Source organism: Miniopterus schreibersii (genome assembly GCF_964146895.1).
Source record: "Miniopterus schreibersii genome assembly, chromosome: 2".
Lineage (NCBI taxonomy): Eukaryota > Metazoa > Chordata > Mammalia > Chiroptera > Miniopteridae > Miniopterus > Miniopterus schreibersii.
This window is the reverse complement of record NC_138102.1, coordinates 78701982-78723337: the sequence shown is the minus strand read 5'-3', so window position 1 is coordinate 78723337 and position 21356 is coordinate 78701982.

Genomic DNA, 21356 nt, shown 5'->3' with positions numbered 1-21356 from the left:
AAGCCATCCAGTCCAGGACTTTCGTTTGCTGGGAGTTTTTTCATTACTGCTTCAATTTCATTAGTTGGTATTTGTCTATTCAGGTTTTCTGATTCTTCCTGATTCTGTGATGGAAGATTGTATGTTTCCAGGAATTTGCACATTTCACCCAGGTTGTTCAATTTGTTGGCATATAGTTGTTCATGGTTTTCTTAGTATCTTTCGTATTTCTGTGATGTCCGTTGGTACTTCACCTGTTTCATTTCTGATTTTATTTTATTTGGATCCTCTCATTGTTTCTTGCTGAGTCTGGCTAAAGATTCATCAGTCTTGTTTATCTTTTCAAAGAACTGACTCTAGGTTTCATTGATTGTTTGTAATTTTTTTTAGACTCCCTGTCATTTATTTCCATTCTGATCTTTATTATTTCCTCCCTCTGCTTACTCTGGGCTTCTCTTGTTGTTATTTTTCCAGTTTTTATTAAGTGTAGAGTTAGATTGTTTATTTGATATTTTTAATGCTTTTTGAGGTAGGCCTGTAATGCTATGAACTTTCCTGTCAGGACTGCTTTCATTGTGTCCTATAGATTTTGGGTTGTTCTGTGTTTATTTTCATTTGTTTCCAGGAAGTTTTTTATTTCTTCCTTGGTCTCATTGTTAACCCACTCATTGTTTAATAAAATGCTATTTCGCCTCCATGGGTTTGAGTGTTTTAGAATTTTTTCATGGGAGTTGACTTTTAGTGTCATGTTATTGTGATCCAAGAAGGTGCTTAGTATGATTTCAATCTTCTTGAAATCATTAAGAATGTATATACTGCTGCTTTGGGATGATATGTTCTGTAAATATCAATTAAGTCCATCTGATCCAGTGTGATGTATAAGGTCACTGTTTCCTTGTTAATTTTTTGTCTGGAAGATCTATCCAGTGATGATAGTGGGGTGTAAAATCCCCTACTATGACTGCATTGCTGCCAATCTCTCCCTTAAAGTCCACCAAGAGTTTTTTATATTTAGGTGCTCCTATATTGAGTGCATATATGTTTACAAGGGTTATGTCCTCTTGTTGGACTGATCCCTTTATCATTATGTAGTGTCCTTTGTTGTCTCTTTTTATGGCCTTTGTTTTGAAGTCTATTTTATCAGATATGAGTATTGCTACCCCATCTTTTTTTTTGTTTCCATTTGCATGGAATATTTCTTTTCTATCTCTTTTCTTTCAGTTTGTGTGAACTTTTTGTTCTGAGGTGGGTCTCTTGTAGACAGTATATATATAGGTCATGTTTTCTTATCCATTTAGCTACTCTATGTCTTTTGATTGGAACATTTAATCCATTTACATTTAAGGTTATTATTGATAGGTACTTATTCATTGCCATTTTATTCTTTATATTTGTGTTCTCTCTTTTTCTTCTTAATGTAGTCCCTTTAACATTTCTTGCAATGCTAACTTGTTGGTAATAAAATCCTTTAGCCTTTCTTTTTCTTTCTTTCTTTTTTTCCTTCTTTTTTTTTTTTTTTTTTGTCTGGGAAGCTCTTTATTTCACCTTTAATTTTAAGTGATAGCTTTGCTGGTTAGAGTAGTCTTGGTTCAGTGCCTTGCTTTTCATTACTTTGAATACTTCATGCCAATCCTTCTGGCCTGAAATGTTTCAGTTGAAAAATAAGCTGACAGGCTATGGAAACTCCCTTCTAGGTAATTAGTTATTTCACTCTTGTTGCCTTTAAAATCCTCTCTTTGTCTCTAACCTTTGCCATTTTAATTATGATGTGTCTTGGTGTGGATCTCTTTGGGTATGTCTTGATTGGGACTCTCTGAGCTTCCTGAACTTGTGTGAATTTTTCTTTCACCAGATTAGGGAAACTTTTTGTCATTTTTCTTCAAACAGATTTTCTATCCTTGCTCACTTTCTTCTCCTTCTGGTATTTCTATGAGGCAGATATTGTTACGCTTAATGTTGTGCTAAAGTTCCACTAAGCTGTCCTCATTGTTTAAAATTCTTTTTTCTGTTTTGTTGCTCCGACTGGGTGTTTCTTTCTACTTTGTCTTCCAAATTACTGATTCAGTCCTCTACTTCATCCAGCCTACTTATAATTTCTTCCAGTGTATTCTTTTTTAAAAAAAAAATTTTTTTAATATATCTTTATTGTTGAGAGTATTACAGGTGTCCCATTTTTCCCCCCAATTGACCCCCTCCACTTCGCTCCCACTCCTTCCCCAGCCTTCACCCCATTATTAACTGTGTCCATGGGTTATGCATATATACATATAACTTCTTTGGTTAATCTATTCCCACCCTACACCTCCCTTCCCTCTTTCCTTTGAAATATGATCGTCTTTTGCATGGGTCAATGTCTCTGGATCTGTTTAGTTCATCAGATTATTTTGTTCATTAGCTTCTTCTTAAAGAAGGCCCTTCAACTTTTCCTGTAGTGCTGGTCTAGTGGTGATGAACTCCTTTAGCTTTTTCTTACCTGTGAAGCTCTTTATTTGACCTTCAATTCTAAATGATAGCTTTTCTGGTTAGAGCAATCTTGGTTGTAGTTCCATGTTTTTCATCACTTTGAATATTTCTTGCCACTCTCTTCTGGCCTGCAAGGTTTCTGTTGAGAAATCAGCTGACAGTCTTATGGGTGCTCCCTTGTAGGTAATTAACTGCTTTTCTCTTGCTGCTTTTAAGATTCTCTCTTTGTCTTTAACCTTTGGCATTTTAATTATGATGTGTCTTGGTGTGGGCCTCTTTGGGTTCCTCTTGTTTGAGACCCTCTGTGCTTCCTGGACTTCTAAGTTGATTTCTTTCCCCAGGTAGGGGAAGTTTTCTGTCATTATTTTTTCAAATAGGTTTTCAATTCCTTGGTCTCTTTCTTCCCCTTCTGGCACCCCAATAATACGAATGTTGGGCCTTTTGAAGTTGTCCCAGAAGCTCCTTATACTATTTTCATATTTCTGGATTCTTTTTTCTTTTTGCTCTTCTGGTTAAGTGTTTTTGTTTCCTCATGTTCCAAATTGCTGATTTTATTCTCAGCGTCCTCTACTCTACTGTTGATTCTCTGTAAATTATTCTTCATTTCAGTTCCTGTAGCCTTCATTTCATATTGGTACTTTATTATGTTATCGATTTTCTCAGTTATTTCCCTAATAGTCTGCTTAAACATCCTTATAACCAAAATTCTGAACTCTGTATCTGTTAGCTTGCTTGGATCTATTTCATTTAGTTCCTCTTCAAGAGATTTCTTCTGTTCTTTCCTTTGTGACATGTTTCTTTGCCTCCACATTTTGGCTACTTCCAGGTGTTTGTTTCTATGTATTAGGTAGAGCTGCTATGTCTCCTGGAATTTGTAGAGTGGCTTTGTGTAGTAAGTAGGTGTCCTGTAGGGTCCAGTGGCTTGCTTCGCCAGTCACCTGATCTGGGCCTTCTAGGTGCTCCCCTGTGTGGGTTGTGTGCACTGTCCTGTTGTAGTTGAGCCTTGGTTGCTGTTGGCGTCCCTGGGAGGAATTGACCCCCAGGCCAATCAGCTGTGAGGACCAGCTGCAACTACAGCCAAAGAACTGCTGTGCTGGAGACACCCCTATGGAGCAGGATTTACTTCAGTGGAGCTTGGTGTTCACCAAGTGCACCCTTTGAGTGTCACTCATGGATGTGGTAGGGTTGTAATCCAGTGTGGTCAAGTCTGACCACCAGGTGCACTGTCTCTGGGGCCTCCGGGGAGGTGCAAAGTCAGCCTCTGCCAGTGCCTTGGCCAGGGCCACCCAGCATGAGCTACACAGCAAACTGTAGATGGCTGCTACTTGTGTTGGGCTTGGAGGCATCCAGGAGTTGCCAAGCTGTGAGCCAATGCAGGCTGCCACTAGTGACAGCCCTGGGGCCACTTATCAAGCTGTATGGGGCCAGCTGCTGCTTGTTTGAGAGATTTTAGGAAAGTCCTAAGCATGAGACTCAAGAAGCCATTTGCATAGAAAAGCCACTGGAAATGGCCTGGATGGCTTGCAGGTAGGGAAGGGTGGGACCTCCCAGAATCTTGGGGCTGGGCCAAAGGTGTGTCAGGTGCTGGAGATTCAAATATGGAGCCTGCCTGCTGGCTGTGTGTGGGGAGGACTCGCCAAAGGAGCAATGGCCTCTGCCAGCTCTTCTGCCTGGGAGAAAGCTGCCCCTCCACCTCTCACCCCAGTTTCAGACAGGTTAGTTCCCCCCCAGATGTCCTAGGTTCCTTTCAAGCTGCTGCATGGTGCTGGGGCTCAGAGGGACCATGTTCCAGTGAATCCATGCAAAGGCCCTGTAAGAGGAAAGCCTGGGACTCCTGCAGCCTCCACAACCCTCAGCCACAGTCCCCATGGGTTTTCACAGCCCAGAGTTGTGGGGATTTCTCTTCCCAGCCCTGGAGCCCTGGGCTGGGGGCCCAGTGTGGGGCTGGGACTCCTCACTCTTCTGGGAAACTTCCATTGCCGAGATGTCCCTCCCAGGTTTACCCCGCGGCACTGGTGTGGGCCCATGGTGAGTCTCTGATTCAGTCCAGATCCGCCCACATCTCTGCCCCTCCTACCTGTCTCTGTACTTCTTCAGTTCTCTGGTTGTAGGGCTTCTGTTCAGCCAGATCTCAGGAGGCTCTGAGTGATGGTGGTTCTGTATTTTAGTTGTAATTTTGATGTGGTTGCAGGAGGCGGCGGGTGCAGCTGTTACCTAAGCCACCATCTTGTTTCTCCCCCAGTGTATTTTTGATGTCAGGTATGGTATTCTTAATTTCTGACTGGTTCTTTTTTATAGTTTATTTGTTGTTTTTCATGCTGATGTAATTCCCACTAAGTTTCTGGTAATTCCCATTAACTTCCTCATAGTTCTTACTAAGTTTTTTGAGCATATTTTTAACTATTACTTTGAACTCTATGTCTGCTAGATTGCTTGCCTCCATTTCATTTAGCTCTTTTTCTGGAGATTCCTGTTTTCCTTTCATTCGGAGGTTGTTTCATTGTCTCCCCATTTTAGCTATCTCTTTGTGTATGTGTTGTTTTTTTCTGTGTATTAGAACTGCTTTGATTCCCAGTCTTCATGGAGTGTCCTTATGTAGTAAGCATCCTCCAGGAACCAATGGTGCCATCTCCTTGATCTCTTGAGCTGGATGCTCTAGGAATGTCCCTTGTGTGGGTTATTCGGGCTGTCCTTTTGTAACTGGGTCTTTAATGTTGTTGCCTCATTTGTGGGTGGGATCTCTCCACAGACTGGCTGACTATGAAAGTCAACCCTGATTGCATCATGTCAGCTGTTGTACAGGTGCTGACAGAACAAAACAAAACAAGAAACAAAACAAAACATACAAAATAACACAATAACAATAAAAACAACCACAAAAGAAAAAAGAATTAGGAAAGAGAAAAGAGGACAATAATAATAAAAGAGAAAAAAAAAATACATGAAGAAAAAATGGAAGGGAAAAGAATATGATAAGAAAGAAGGGAAAGAAAAAATAAGAGTAAAGAATAGGGAAAGAAAAGTGGTAAAAAAGAAAAGAAGAAAAAATTAAGAAGTGGAAAAAAGAGAAAGAAGAAAAAAAGAATTAAGAAAAGGAAAAGAGAAAAGAAAGAGAAATAAAACTAGAGTTAAAAAGGAGAGAAAAATAAGAGATATGAAAGAAAAAAGAGAGGAAATAACAGTAACAAAGAAAGAAAAAAGAAAAATAAAGAAAATAATGAAAAAAAAGTGGAGTTCATCTCAGCAGAGTTTAGTGCCTGCCAGGATCTCCCTTTGGATCCTGCTCTTATGTTGTCTGAGGCTTACTGTTTTGTGTGCCGATTCCAGGAGGTACTCTAGTGCTAGCCAATGTCAGAAGTTGTGCGTGTTTGGCTCTCAGTGACCTGTTAGAAGCTTCAAGTGATCCATTGGTTGTGGCTGACTCTGCTAGGCTTGGCTACGCACAGAAGGAACCAAGCTGAGCTCCAAGATCAGCTTCATAGCAGCACGGGGCCTAGGGGTGGGTCAGCAAATGTCCCAAGGCACCTCAGGATCCGCCTCTGCCCACCTCCGCCTGGCTGCCAGCTGTCAGACTTAGTCTCTGAAAAGTGCTTCTGAAAGGGCTTTTGGTGGAATCAGAAGGATGGGACCTCTAGATCTCCCATGAGGGGGAGCTGTCATTCAGACTTAAGGGAAGATAGTAGGTGTGTTCCCCCATCCCAGAGCGACACAGTTGAGTCTGTCCCAGAATATTTCCCTAATCTTTGCAGGGCAGAGCCCCTCATAGGCAGTTGGGTGGTGTCTGCCAGAAGCTAGAAATTTCTATCAACTCTCTTGTGAGGGAAAGCACTAGTCAGGTTCCTGGGGAAGTTGGGGAATAGCCCTGCCCCAAAGCCAGTTACTGACATCCCCTGGTCTGCCCTGACCTGTAGATCCAACCTCTGCTGTTGCCTCCTCAGCAGGGGTCAAGGTGCGGGGTGGGATGAGTGGGATTACAGAGGGTGGAGCAAGCTGTATCTCAGAAGGTGGAGTAATTGCCTTTCCCTAGACTGCTGCTGCTGAGAGTGTTCCCCAATTGTGTGAATGTTCCCCAATTTAGTTTTATTTCCAGTTTGGTTCTGGGAAGAGGTACTAGAAAGCTTCACCTACTTCACTGCCATCTTGAAACCTCTAAAAAACTTGCCTCCAAATTTGTATATATATTTGAAACAGAGTGTAAGCTGCAGCTCAATGGATGGGATCAACACCTGGCTCCACGAGTCACCAACCATGTGACCATGGGCAAGGCACTAGATTACTCAGCCTCAGTTTGCTCATTTTCAAATCAAGGAGTCAATCAAAGGATGCCTCTTCTGCTCCTAGTGTCTCCAGAGTTTGACCTCAGGAACTACAAGCCCACACCAAGGAACCCAGGGTTCAAGTTCCCTGGTGGCTACTTCCAATCTTAGTCTTGGGTCTCTGAGCTGCATAACCTCTCTGAGGCTGAACCAGATAATGTGCTCACCTCACCAGGCTATTGTGAGGATAAAAAGAGAAAAGCAAGGCAAGAGTGTGGGATAAGCCCAGGCTCAGAGCAGGGTGCTCCTACTGCTGTTGGTGTTTTTATGGTGATTATTCCTAAGATCAGCTCCTAATGTGGACAGAAACATTTTTGTCAATCAGTGTTTTATTTTATGTTTTGTTATGTTGTTGTGCTTTAAAAACCTTTCTATAAAATAATGAAAATATCCTCTCAAGGTTTCTTTTACTAATTTTATCATTGTATTTTAAATATTTAAATCTAACATAAAGTAGAGCCGTACTCATTTTTGTTCCAAATAACTACACATTTTTCCCAACACCATCTATTAAATAATCCATCTATTTTTCACTAATTTGAAAAGCCACCTTTACATTGCATAAATTGTCAAATATATTGGGATCCATTTATAGACATTCTGCTCTGTTTCATCTGTCAGTCTATTAAATCATGTGAGTACCACAATGGATACTTTTATGGCTGGAGGTGGGAGAGATGAGGAATGCTGGTGTCAAGCTCTGTGTGGTATAAAATTTTGGTTGAGGCATAACAACATGATGAAAAGTGCACAAACCATAAGTATAAAGCTCAATGAGCATTCACAGTGTGCATATATAGTACAGTATGTACTTAGTACTCATAACCAGTATTCAGATCAAGAAGCAGAAAATTACCAGTAACTAGAAGGCCCCTTCTTGTCACTACCTCCTGAGGAAGGCACTATCTTTGCTTCATTCTGACCTCTAACAGAATAACTAGCTGTGCCAGTTTTGAAATTATGTGAGTTGAATTTTTCAGTATCTACTCCAGTGTCTGGTTCCTTTCACTCAATATTATGTTTGTGAGATTCAACCACATTAATGCATATAGTCTTAGTTCATTCAATTTCCTTGCTGTAGAGTATTCCATTGTATAAATATAGTACCCTTTGTGTATTTATTCTACTGTTAATGAAAATTTGGGAATTTTCAATTTTTTGCTATTACAAATATTCCTTATATGAACATTTTAAACATATTATTTGGTGATCATATGCTCATATTGTATTGGATCTGTAGCTAGGAGTGGAATTACTGAGTTATAGGGTATGCACATGCTCAATGTAACTGGCCAGTTTTCCACTGTGATTGTTACAGAGTTTGAGATTTTCTATTATTCCATGTTCTTGCCTATAGCTAATATTTAAAGCAGAAGCTGTTGGTAGCACACTCATTTCCCTTAAAGCCTTTTCATTTTAGTGCACAGCATCTTAAACTATTTCCCTGAGTTTCCCAGGCCACCAGAACCCCATAGGTCCCCATTCAAAAAAAGTGAGAAGGGTAGGGGGATTGACACATCCTGAGAAGTCAATGACTAATGAGAGTTCAGGTCCCTTGACTTTTGCATATGTAACTCTGAAGCACATGTTCTACACTTGCTCTTGAAGTCCCCCAATGGGATTAAGCTCCAGTTGGAAAGTGACAACTTGCTTGATAATATATCTTTTTTAAAATATATATCTTTTTTGATTTCAGAGAGAGGAAAGGAGAGGGAGAGAGAGAGATAGAAACATCAATGATGAGAGAGTCATTGATCAGCTGCCTCCTGCACACCCCCGACAGGATTGAGCACGCAACCTGGGCATGTGCCCTGACTGGAAATCAAACGCCAATCTCCTGGATCCTAGGTTGACACTCAACCACTGAGCCACACCCGGCTGGGCAATAATATATCTTTTATCTGTTGCCTTGCTTTGCTTTCCCTGAATCACTTTTCCACTTCCTTACTGGTGTCTTAAATCCTTGTACCAGGGCCCACTTCTGTGGGAATCCAAACTAGGACAGTTTATTCTTTTTCATTTTGACCACTATGGGTCAGGGTAGGGGTGAGTAACTGGCTAAATATATCTACAGATATTCCTAAGGTGATAATAAAAATAAGGGTGAGAAATACTGGTGTTAATATATGATCCATTTCGAATTGACTTTTGTGTATAAGGTAAGGTAATTTTCATTTCTTTTCTTTCTTTTTCATATACTTACCCATTTTCTACAGCACCATTTTAAAAGACTTTTTTCCCCATTGAATTGCCTTAGCACCATTTTCAAAAATGGCTACTATAAGTGCATCTTTTTCTGGACTCTTTTCTGTTCCATTGGCTTCTTTATTATTATGCCAGTACCATGCTGTTTTGATTACTCTAGCTCTACAATAAGTATTAAATAAAATCGCATAATCCTCCAGCACTTTCCTTTTGTTTGCACATTAGTTTGATTATTCTTGTGGCTTTGTATTTTCATATTAATTTTAGAGCCAGTTTGTTGTTTTCTACAAAAAGTACTTGTGGGATTTTTACAGGGATTGTGTTCAATCTATAAATCAATTTGGAGAGATCAATAAATTTGAGTCTTCTAATCCATCAACATGACCTACCTGTCCATCTATATAGATTTGTGTTTTTTAATAAACAGGTTTATGTATTTGATGCTCTGAAAAATGGCTATTTTATTTCTCAATTTTTTACTAGCATATAGAAGTACAACTGATTTTCTTTATAGTTTGATGATTCATGTAATTATCCTTCTAGCAGCAAATATTGTTATGTTTTGGTATTATCTATTAAGATAAAATGAATCAAAAGTATTGATTAATAGCAATATTCACATTATGTTTGGGGCATTCGCTCTTTATATAAAATATTGCCAAACATAGAAAAAAACTGGTGTCCTTCAATAGATGATGACATCAAGAAGATATGGTACAGATATTCAATGGAATACTACTACTCAGCCATTAGAAAAGATGAAATACCGCCATTTGTGACAACATGAATGGATCTTGAGAATATCGTGCTAAGCAAAATAAGTCAGAAAAAGAACCATATGATTTCACTCTTATGTGGGATATAAAACTGAAAGCAACAAATGAACAAACAAGACAAACAAACAAAAACTCATAACACAGACAACAATATGGTGGTTACCAGAGGGAAAGGGGGGTAGGAGTAGTAAAAGGAAAAGGGGGGTCAAATATACGATGATGAAAGATGATTTGACTTTGGGTGGTGGGCACACAATGCAACATACAGATGATGTATTATAGAATTGTGCACTTAAAACCTTTTATTAACCAATGTCATTTCCACACACACTAATTCATAATAAAGTTATAGGCTGAAGGAAACCCTGACTGGACTTCCGTCCAAGAAGCAGCATAAGTAAATGTGGTGCTCGCCACTTCCCACAACTACATCAAAATTACAACTAAACTACAGAACAACCATCATTCAAAACTGCCTGAAATTGAGCTGAATGGAAGTCCTACAACTAGAGAATTAAAGAAGCCACACTGAAACTGGTAGGAAGGGTGGAAGCATGGAAAGGGCTGGTCCCACACCTACATAGGGCAAATAAAAATCAGGAGGGATATCTCAGCAGTGGCAGTCCATCCTGAAGAGCAAGGCGTCACACCCCCACACCAGGCCCCCAAGCCCAGGGTTCCAGTCCCAGGAAGAGAAGTCCCATTAAATTCTGGCTATAAAAACCAGTGGGAATGAAAGCTGAGGGAGGGGGAGGCTGCTGGAGTTGCAGGCAGTTCCTCTTACTGGGCCAGCACCTGGACTTACTCGGACTCACTCCCTCTGAGCTCCAGTGCTGGGGCAGTGGCTTGAAAGGAACTTAGGACATGCGGGAAGAAACTGAATTGTTTGGCATGAGGGCAAGGCTAGAAGGGAAGCTTTCTCCCAGACAGAAGTACTGGCAGAGGCCATTGTTCCTTTGATGAGCCCTCCTTCACAGAGCCAGCAGACAGAGCCATATCTGAGACTCCATCAACTTGGCTCACACTGTTTGCCCCACCCTGGTGATTCCCTGAAACCATGTTTCACCCAACTTTGGGGCCCACTCAATCTGTTTCCAGTGGCTTTACCATAGGAATGGCCTGTCTTGGCTTATGCTTCAGATTTTCCTAAAATCTATTAAATGGGCAGCAGCAAGCCTCATACATCTCACTAAGTGGCCCCAGGCCCGGCACTAGCAGCAGCCAACCTTGGTTCACAGCTTGGCCTCACCTGGGCACTTCCAAGCCCAGCACAAGAAGCAGCCATCTGTAGATTATTTTGTAGTCTATGCCAGGTGGCCCCAGGCAGAACACAGGTGGTGGCTGACCTTGACCTCCTGGGAGGCCCCAGAGCCAGTGCACTCGGTGGACAGCTTCAGACCACATTGAAGCACCACCACCCAAGAACTTCCATAAGCAACATACTCAGGGACAGACCCAATAGGTAACAGAGCTCTGCTGAAGTAAATCCTGCTCTGTGTGGTGGGTCTCTGTGCAGCTGATCCTCCAAGGTGGTTGGAGGTTGGTGGTCAGTGGTTACAGCTAGTCCTTGCAGCTGATCTGCCCGGGTAAATCTCTCACATTGACATGCCAACAACAATAAAGACTCAACTACAACAGGAGGATGTACAGCCCACATGGAGGCATACCTTGGGTGCCCAGCTGGGATGATCAGGGAGGCTGTGCCACTGGACCCTACAGGACAACTACTACATTAGGTATGCTACTGAGCCTGGGAGATGTAGCAGTTCTACCTATACATAGAAACAAACACAAGGAGGCAGCCAAAATGAGGAGACAAAGAAACATGGCCCAAATGAAACAACAGAACAAAACTCCATAAAAAGAACTAAACAAAATGGAGATAACTAATCTACTAGATCCAGAGTTCAAAACATTGGTTATAAGGATGCTCAAAGACCTGAGTGAGGACCTCAACAGCATAAAAAATAACCAGTTAGAAATGAAGGCTACACTAACTGAAATAAAGAATAATTTACAGGGAATCAATGTAGAGTAGAGGAATCTGAGAATCAAATCAGCAATTTGGAATATAAGGAAGCAAAAAACACCCAAACAGAACAGCAAAAAGAAGAAAGAATCCAAAATATGAGGATGTTGTAAGTAGCCTCTGGGACAACTTCAAGCATACCAATATTCGCATTATGGGTATACCAGAAGGAGAAGAGAGAGAGCAAGAAATTGAAAACCTATTTGAAAAAATAATGACAGAAAACTTCCCTAACTTGCTAAAGGAAACAGATGTACAAGTCCAGGAAGTGCAGAACGTGCCAAAGAAGAGGAACCCAAAAAGGACCATACCAAGACACATTATAATTAAAATGCAAAGAGTTAAAAACAAAGAGAGAATCTTAAAGGCATCAAAAGAAAAGCAGTTAGTTACCTCCAAGAGGACTCCCATAAAATTGTTAGCTGATTTCTCAGAAACTTTGCAGGTCAGAAGGGAGTGGCAAGAAATATTCAAAATGGTGAAAAGCAAGGACCATCAACCAAGATTACTCTATCTTGCAAAGCTATCACTTAGAATTGAAGGTCAAATAAAGAGCTTCCCAGACAATAAAAAGCTAAAGGAGTTCATCACCACCAAACCAATATTATGTCAAATGTTAAAGGGTCTTTTTTAAGAAGAAGAAAAGAAGATAAAAATATGAACAATAAAATGGCAATAAATACATATCTATCAACAATGAATATACAAACAAAATCAACAAACAGAACAGAAACAGACTCATAGATACAGAGAACTTTTTGTTGATTGCCAGATGGGAGGGAGCTTGGGGGGATGGGCAAAAAAGGTGAAGGGATTAAGAAGTACAGAATAGTCATGGGGATGTAAAATTCAGCATAGGGAATACAGTCAATAATATTCTAATAATTATGTATGGTGTCAGATGTGTACTAAATTTATTGGGATGATCACTTAGTAAATTATGTAATGTCTGGTCACTGGTGTGTACAAAAAAATTAAAAAATATTTTAAAATAAATAGATAAATAAAGGAAACCCTGACTCGAATTGCCTTAAACATAAGGAACTGTATTACTTTATGTAACTTATTCTGAAATGTCTGGTATTTTCCCTCATATGAGTACTAGCTTTATCTGAGGAATGATAAGGGGGTTCTTGCTGCAATTGTATGCATCATGCTCAAACAGGAAAATGTCTAAGGGGATTAAAAAATCATCTTCTAATTTGTCTTTTCCTTTAGAGCCAGGTGAGCTTTTTGGGAACCCAGGGGCCAATAGACCTTCATGTCTTAGTGTTCATTTTTAAGCCAGTCCCTGACCAGGAAAATGCAAGAGTTGTAATTGGCAACAATACTCAAGATCTAGGTCTGGAACTAAAGATGAGGTCACTTTCTCCTGACCCACTTAGAAGAGGGGTGACTAGGTGAAAACAAATAAATAAACAACAACAGCAACAAAACCCCCAATAGATATAAAAGAAGAAGATGGAATGGATGTTGGGTAGACAGAACTAATGGTGTCACTGCATCTTCTGAAAAACTAATGTTTTGAATAAAGTAGAAGAAATGATGTTCATATTATGATTTTTTAAAAGTTATATGCTGAAGAAAATAGACCATTGTGTTCCTATAACATACAGCAAGTGTGAACTTAAAATTTAACCTCTTAAATCCCTATATGAAAGCATTGTAATTCATTTGCCTCTTTTTATGCTACCAGTCTTTCTCCACTCTGTCATATTCAATGTTCTTTTATCAGCATGATATATCTTATTATATTTTTGCATATATATCTATTTATATCAAACAATATGTTTGGTATAATACTGCTAAAGATTGAAAAAAAGTTTAACACATGAATTTTTATTGAAGCATATCATATGATAATACTCATATTTATCATTAAATTTTACTTTTATAAAAAACCAATAGTTATCACACTTAAATAAGAGCACACATGTAGAGTACACTTGGAACTTATGGAGTAACTGTATTCACTTCTTTATTTTTTTACCTTTTCTCCCTTTTTTATGAATATCCTTATATTCTGGTACTTGGACTCTGTAGGAGCTATTCTCAAAAGTGGCACTGCTGTATCAAAGAATATGTGCATCTAAGTTACAAAACATAAAAATAAAACAAACATCCTTGAGCCCATGACCTCACACAGAACAAAAACATTTCTAATCCCGCGGAAGCTACGAGAGGTTCCTCTCTGATTCATTCTCCCTGATCCATAGAGGTGACCACTCTTCTGAAGGTTAAGTTTATACCCCCTTGCTTTTCTTTTCTTTTTTTTTAAAATATATCTTTTATTGATTTCAGAGAGAGGAGAGGAGAGGGAGAAAGAGAGACAGAAACATCAATGATGAGAGAGTCATTGATCGAGCCCGCAACAGGGTATGTGCCCTGACCAGGAATCGAACCCTGATCGCCTGGATCCTAGGTCGACACTCAACCACTGAGCCACGCCCAGCAGGGCCCCCCTTGCTTTTCTTTATAATCTCGATAGATGGATATAAATAGATGATGACAGATAGATAGATGATAGATGATAGATAGATGATAGATAGATAGATAGATGATAGATGATAGATAGATAGATAGATAGATAGATAGATAGATAGATAGATAGATAGATAGATAGATAGATAGATAGATGATAGATAGATATAGATAGATAGATAGATAGATAGATAGATAGATAGATAGATAGATAGATAGATAGATAGATAGATGATAGATAGATAGATAGATGATAGATAGATAGATAGATAGATAGATAGATAGATAGATAGATAGATAGATAGATAGATAGATAGATGATAGATAGATAATAGATAGATGATAGATAGATAGATAGATAGATAGATAGATAGATAGATAGATAGATAGATGATAGATAGATAGATAGATGATAGATAGATAGATAGATAGATAGATAGATAGATAGATAGATATAGATAGATAGATAGATGATAGATAGATAGATGATAGACAGATAGATAGATAGATGATAGATAGATAGATAGATAGATAGATAGATAGATAGATAGATAGATGATAGATAGATGATAGATAGATAGATAGATAGATAGATAGATAGATAGATAGATAGATAGATAGATAGATAGATAGATGATAGATATAGATAGATAGATGATAGATGATAGATGATGATAGATAGATAGATGATGATAGATAGATAGATAGATAGATAGATAGATAGATAGATAGATAGATGATAGATAGATTAGATAGATAGATGATAGATGATATAGATGATAGATAGATAGATAGATAGATAGATAGATAGATAGATAGATGATATAGATGATAGATAGATAGATAGATAGATAGATAGATAGATAGATAGATAGATGATAGATAGATTAGATAGATAGATGATAGATGATATAGATGATAGATAGATAGATAGATAGATAGATAGATGATAGATAGATAGATAGATGATAGATGATAGATAGATAGATGAGAGAGAGAGAGAGAGAGAGAGAGAGAGAGAGAGAGAGAGAGAGAGAGAGAGAGATGATAGATATAGACAGATATTTACCTAAACTATATTATCTTGTTATATTTATTTTAAGCTTTATAAAAATGAGTACCCTGATGAAATGGCATTTACCTCGAAGCACATGTTGATCATTAAAAAATGCTCAGTAAATATTAAATTACTGGAATTGTTTGCATAGTTTACAAAAATGTTTTTCTTAAAATATCGAAATAACTTTAGTAAATATGAATGGCTCTTTGATTTAAAAGTGTGAAAGATTGGGCTAACTGTAAAGTTTTTTATATATTCACATTCTTTTCCAGGAGCATGAGACTGTCCAGACATGTAGAAATAGGTTATTTCAGCAAGGAAAAACTTTCACAATTATGTTTCTTAAAGTAATAGAGATCTTAATTGCTGTATTACCAATTTGTTCCACTAGGTGGAGATATGAGGCATAATAATTACCAATGCTTTCAAAAAGGAAAAAACGATATTTTGAGAAAATAATTATTTGTGGAAGAGAAACTATCACTTGTAAGATGTCACATTATAAGTTATGTCTCCCATGTAATGAATTGTCAACTCCAGGAAGAAATATTTGCTGGGGATTGAGTGTTTAGTTTACTAGTTAAAAACTGTTCATTAGGGAACTAAGTGAATTCCTTCATTTATTCACTCACTCATTTGTTTATTTTTTTTGAATCACTGACCAAGCATTTATCAAGCATATAGTATGCTCAACACTGTTAGGCACTAAGGATATAGAAATAAGGCGGACACAACTCTCGAGGAGCTCAAGGCCTCAGTCAAGTCGGGAGATAAGCATGTAAACTACCAATTAGAATACATTTGGGCAGAACTATTGAGTGGGTTAACACAAGGTTCAGTGGTGGGTAGCTATCATGGAGCAGGAAGAGATGCCTGGGATGAGGTTTAAAGGATGAATAATTTAGAGATGGGAAGACTGCTATAGCAATAGTACAGATAGAACTTATAAAGGCCTGAACCAAGTGAGTCCTTGTGGGGATAGGAAGGAGGACATAAATGTACCCCATGTGGAGGACACCAGATAGGTTGGGCTAAATGATTTGGGGGACTAGAGGGGGGGGAAGAAATGTCCTGGATAGTTGAAGATCAGTACTGTAGCAGTCAGGATAAAAATTTAACATGACTATGAGAAATTAAAAATAATTTTAATAAAGAATCTCTACTGCTATCTTAAATTATAAACTGCCTCCCCACTCTTTCCCTCTTCTTGAGATCTCACCCTTTTCTCTGTCTACTCTGGCATGTGACTAGTTCTCCCTGCCAAATGACAGTCTCAGATTTGTGCTGACATGTATTAAATTTCCTGTACAAGTATGTCATCTCTCTCTCTCTGCCCCTCCTCATGTGCACGTGCACACATGCACACACACGTACACATAGGTACAAGTACAGAGAAGAAAACTGTAGTGTCATTTGTAGAAAATTGCAAATAAGATGTAGGATGATTATATATACAGCAGAAAAACAATTTTACACTGCTAAGAAACCCCAAGAAACTGCAATTGTCACCTTAAGTTTTCTTGAATCTTGGAATTGGAATATGGGCCTCACTGCAGGTACTTAAATTTATGTTACCATACTTATCTATTTGGAATAATTTTCTAAGTTGCTTTTAAGTTCCATTATTGTATGCAAAAGATAAGAAACCTAGACTTTCAAAGTTTGTTTTCAGTCTTCCTTTTAATTTCTACCATGAACCTAACTCTGGTTTCATTTAGCATCCACATGTTGAATTTTGTCCGTCCCTAACATGACGAGTACAATACATTCCCACTGAAGGCCTAGACTCAGAGAAGCAGACTTGCCATGACCCCATAAATCATCCCAGACAGCTGCTGGAGGCAACTTGAGGGAGAAAGAGAAAAGCTGAAGTCACAAAGAGCACCTTCCCTATAGGCAGAGTGCCAGGAAAAAGTTAAACTTCAAAAATTCTGACTTGTTTCTGAAGCTTTGTGTTTTTTAGATAGGCACAGTGGTGAAGCAGAAAGAACTGAGATGTGTATATTTATAATCCCATTCAGGGGTTCACCCAGCCTTCCTCTTCAGACCTTCATCTGTATCACATCATCTCTTTCTACATCTACACCCTGAGCTACACTCCAGTCCACTTCTGTGTCTTCTCATCTTCCTGCTCCCTCAGGCCTGAGTCATCAGCATGGTACAAATAGAGTGAACAGAGGACCACTGGGAGTATCTGCAAGGCAATGTTGGGGGACTATAACAAATTCAACAAGTACAAACCCCACCTACCTTTATAGTATTTTTTTTCCTGAGAAAATTTATAGTGTTGTAATCAAAATTGTTTGAGATGTAACATGAGCATAAGGGGTCTATATCAAAAGATCTTGATCCATAGGATTCCTTGGAGAAGTAGTTGATTCCAGGGCCAGACAGGGAAAACCTAATTGAGCCAGGAATATCTTATGTCAGGAAATAAGGACGTCCTCAAAACAACAACTACCTCACAATGACGAGACATGACAAAAGGAAACAGGCCAAAGTTAGGACAATTTGAGCAACAAAATAAACAACTATAGTATTAAATTATAATCCATACAATGAAATAAAGATCCATGAGTCCACACATATAAGAATAAATAAATTTCAAAATCAATACTAGGCATATATCACAAAAATAATTGTTGCAGGCAAAATCCACTGATACTAAAATACTAAAATCCTGGGTGAAAGTTTGAGAAAAGAAAACAAACCAGAATATTAGCATAGTCTCAATGCATCTCTTCCAAGATATTTATCAATTATAAAATGAAAATGATAAGTTGACAGTGAAGAAACCTGACAGATACCATCTTAACCATCTAATCAAGATTAGCATCACCAGTAATAAGACATATTAACATCAGGCACTGAGAAGGACACTTTACCTCTGTGGTATTCTCGCCAAAATATACATTACCTCAGTATACTTGTGGGAAAATATCACACAAACCCCAACTGAGGGACATTCTACAAAATACCTAGCCAGTACTCTTGAAGGTATCAGGTCCTGAAAGACAAAGACTGAGGAACTCTCCCAGACTAGAAGAAACTACAAAGACATGTAACTACATGTGATATTTGGATTGGATCCTGGAATGATGGGGGGGGGGCCACACTGGAGGAAAACTAATGAAATTCAAATAAGGTCTGCAATTTAATTAATATTATTGTACCAATGTTAATTTTCTGGTTTGGATAACTATGGTTGTGTAATTGTTAACATCAGGGGAAGCTGGATGAAGGGATACTTGAACTCTGTATACTATTTTTAAAAACTTTTCTGTAACTCTAAAATTATTTAAAAGTTTTATTTATTAATTAAATATATCTTTATTGATTTGAGAGAGAGGAAGGGAGAGGGAGGGAGAGAGACAGAAACATCAATGATGAGAGAGTTGTCATTAATCGGCTGCCTCCTGCACGCCCCCGACTAGGGATCAAGCCCGCAACCCAGGCATATGCCCTGACCCAGAATCAAACTGCAATCTCCTGGATCCTAGGTGGACACTCAACCACTGAGCCACACCCGGCTGGGCAAAAGTTTTATTTTAAGAGTTTGGTTCAAATCTCAGCTCTAGCATTTGTTAGATCTGTGACTTTTCTGGGCCTCACTTTCCTTGCTATACAGGGATTAGGATAGATGATCACTAAGCCCCTTCTGGAGGACTTCAGAGTTGCTCCATATACCCACAGAGTTTGCTGTCCTTTACTTCAGCAGGCCAAATAACCATTGAGCAGAAGTTATTGAAAGGGGGAATCTTAAAAACAGTTATGAAATTATAATTGCAGGTAATCAACTGAGCAGTTCAAGTTTCCAGCTTATGGCAGAATAACACAGGACTAGAGACCTGTTCCCAGTTTGTTAGGAGGTCAGAAGCTGATCTACTAGATATTATGCCAAGAGAAAATTTACTCACCCAAAAGTATAGCTAAAGAAAGAGAATTTTTTGCCTGGCTGGGAGTGGCTCAGTGGTTGAGCATCCAGGAGATAGCAGTTAGATTCCTGGTCAGGGCACATGCCCGGGTTGCGGGCTCGGTCCCCAGTCAGGGACGTGCAGAAGGCAGCCGATCAATGACTCTCTCATTCATGTTTCTCTCTCTCTCCTTCCTCTCCCTTCCCTCTCTCTCAAATCAGTGAAAATATATTTAAAAATAAAAAAAGAATTTTTGTCTGGAAGAAAACATAAAAATAGATGACCAGTTAAAGAGCAGTGGAATTATAAGGGGTCATGTTGTTTCAAAGTTTCATTAATATCTTCATTGTCTCTTTGGAATTAAAAATACATCTGCAAAAAAAAAAAAAAAAAAAGGTTGTACTTCTAATAGATAAGCATATTGTTGAAACTCACCACCTCTCTAATCCTAGTATCTAGGAAAAATGTCCTAGGAATGCTTCGGCAGTTAGAAAACAAATCAGCTGGGCAGTGTCCATTTCCCTTGATACCCCTCCACACACCCACAGGTGCATTTCTTTTGACCACTACAGGCCTCCACACTTTCCCCTTCCAATGGTATCTGCCTCACCTCTTGTTCTCATTCTCTTGTGGGCCCTTCATTCCTGAAGATACATTGAATCTGAGCTCAAGGATACAAATGCTGCAAACTAGAAGGGATCCCATTTTCGTAATACTTTCCAAGTTCCCCAAAGTTTTCTTTAGTCCCCGACAATCAGAAAATGTCGTCCTCTTTATCATTCTACCCTTTTCTCTTTCGAAGTTCTACTCATTATATATGCACCCCTATGTTCATAGCAGCATTATTTACAATAGCTAAAATCTGGAAAAAGCCCAAGTACCCATCAGTAGATGAGTGGATAAAAAGCTGTGGGACATGACCACAATGAAATACTATGCAGCTATAAAAAAGACGGATCTCTTACCCTTTGCGACAGCATGGATGGACCTGGAGAGTATTATGCTAAGCAAAATAAGCCAGTCAGAGAAAGATGAACGTCACATGATTTCACTTATAAGTGAAATCCAATGAACAAAATAAACTGAGGAGCCCTGGCCAGTGTGGCTTAGTGGTTAGAGCATTAGCCCGAGTACCAAAGGGCTTCAGGTTCGATTCCCAGTCAAGGGCACATACCTGGGTTTCGGGTTTGCTCCCAGCCTCTGGTCAGGGCAAGTGGGGGAAGCAATCAGTCGATGTGTCTCTCTCACATCAATATTTGTCTCCCTCTCTCTCTCTTCTCCCCCTCCCTCCCTTCCACTCTCTGAAAAGCAGCGGAAAAAATATCCTAGGGTGAGGATTAAAATGATGATAATAATAATAATAATAATAATAATAATAAATAAATAAATAAACTGACAAACAAACTGGGTCCTGAGACATGGGTGCATGGAACAGACTGACAGATCTCAGAGAGGAAGATGGGAAGAGATTTACCAAAGAATTTATATGCATTATGCATAGCCCATGGATGCAGACAATAGTGTGGTGAATGCCTGGAGTGGGGTGGGAGCTGGGTGGAGAGGGGTAAGGGGGATGGGGGACATCTGTAATACTGTAACAATAAAAAATATTCTCCTCCAAAGCAACAAACAACTATTTTTGATACTTTGTCCCACTTGATATATTTTCTAAGTGTTATAGGAAGTTAAGGGTTTTAATTTTACTGAAAATTTTCTGCAATCAAATCTCTGTAGAGTATAAATCACCCAGAAAACTCTCTAAACCCATTTGGATTAATTTTCTTTCAAAAAACTAGCAGGACCTTTTCATGGGCCTGACCCTATGGAGTGCTCACAACCATGTGCCCCAAGGAAAGCACATGCTTGCAGCATTACTCAGCATCCTTACAGCTTTAGGGAATTACAGGTTGGTTGCAAGGGTGCTAAATCAGTACTTGCTGGGATTACAGTTGTTTGGGGCCCCCTCAATTGTTTAATGGTCACCTATATAGTTTGAGCATTGTTTAATACTCAAATGTGGCTCCTTTGCCACCAGTCCTTGGTTCTACCAGGGAGTGCCTTTAATCCCTGACTGGATTAATCCAGATACCTGAAGTTTAATCACTTCAAATAACAAAGCAAACATTGTTTAAA